The sequence below is a fragment of the Tenrec ecaudatus genome, chromosome 1 (genome assembly GCF_050624435.1).
Source record: "Tenrec ecaudatus isolate mTenEca1 chromosome 1, mTenEca1.hap1, whole genome shotgun sequence".
NCBI lineage: Eukaryota > Metazoa > Chordata > Mammalia > Afrosoricida > Tenrecidae > Tenrec > Tenrec ecaudatus.
In genome coordinates this window covers 225,469,139-225,470,688 of record NC_134530.1, presented here as the reverse complement: position 1 = coordinate 225,470,688, position 1,550 = coordinate 225,469,139, and positions in this window count along the sequence as shown.

Genomic DNA, 1,550 nt, shown 5'->3' with positions numbered 1-1,550 from the left:
CCCTGGGACATTTTTTGTTGGTAGGTTTTTGATGACCCTCTATTTCTTCTTTCGCTATGGGTTTGTTGAGGTTCTTAATCTCTGTCTGAGATAATCTAGGGAGAGACTGTTTTTCCAAATATTTATTCATGTATTTCATGTTTCTGAATTCATACGAATACAGACCTTCATAGTACTTTGTGATTATCCTTTTAATATCATTGGGGTATATTGCCATTGCCCCTGATTCATCCCTCATCCTGGCTATTGATGTTGCTCCTTTCTATGCTTGGTAAGCTTTGCCAGAGGACTGTCAATTTTGTTAATTCTTTCATAGAACCAGCTTTTAGCTGCATTTATCTTTTGCATTGTTCACTTGTCTTCCCACTGGTTTAACTCCACCCTGATTTTTATTACTTCTTTTCTCTTGCTATTGGAGGGGTTGTTCTGCTGACTCTGTTCTAGTTGTTGGAGGTTTTGTGTTAACATATCTGTCAAATGCCTTTCTTCTTTTTTCATATATGTGTTTAATGATATCAAGTTACCTCTGATAACTGCCTTCGCAGTGCCCCTCAAGTTTTGATACATTGTATTCTCGTTCTCATTAGTTTCTAGAAACTTCCTAATATCCTCTCAGATCTGGGCCTGTACCCATTCATGTTGCAGGAGATCGTTGATCATCCTCCAATCGGTTGCCCTTGCTTTTCTGGACATCCTCTTATTAATCTCCAGCTTTATGGCATGCTGATCTGAGAAATATGTCTGGATAATATCTATGTCTTTGGATTTACTCAGGCTGGACTTGTGTCCCAGCATGTGTTCTATTCTTGAGAAAGATCCATGTGGATTTGAAAAGAATGTGAAATCCTTTGCATTTGGATGGAAAGCTCTATAAATGTCTATCAGGCCCTGTTGCCTAATTACATTGTTTAGCTCTATGGCTTCTTTGCTGAGCTTCTTTGCCAGTGATCTGTCTTTCTTTGATAGCAAAGTGTTAAAGTCATCTACTATGATTGTTGATTCCATGATTTTTTTCATCTTTTTAATATTTGATGAAATTCACCGCACCATTGTTAGGAGTGTAAATATTCAATATGCTAAGTGCTTCCTGGTTTACTGAACCTTTGATCATTATGTAGTGTCCCTCTTTGTCTCCTTTTATGGTTTAGATCTTGAGGTCCATTTTGTTGGAGATTAAGATAGCCACCGCTGCCTTTTTGGTGTTACCATTGGATTGGTAAACTTTCTGCCAACCCATTATTCTTAGCATATTCTTGTCTGTGCCCTTAAGATGTATCTCTTGCAGGCAACAGATTTATGGATTATTTTTTCTGCTTTTTTCTTTTAATGTATGAATTGAATCCATTGGAATTCAGAGTTATTATCACCATCTGTGGATTCATAGTTGTCATACCCTGTTTTGTGTTTTGGGTCTTTACCTCTCTCCCTTCATATCAGTGTGCTGTGCTTGAGTGGAGGGTTTCTATCATGTCCTCTTTTCCATCTGAAACCCTGTTGTCCTGATAATAGTTGCTGGCATATTGGCTTCTAGATGGAGATGGGCTATATGG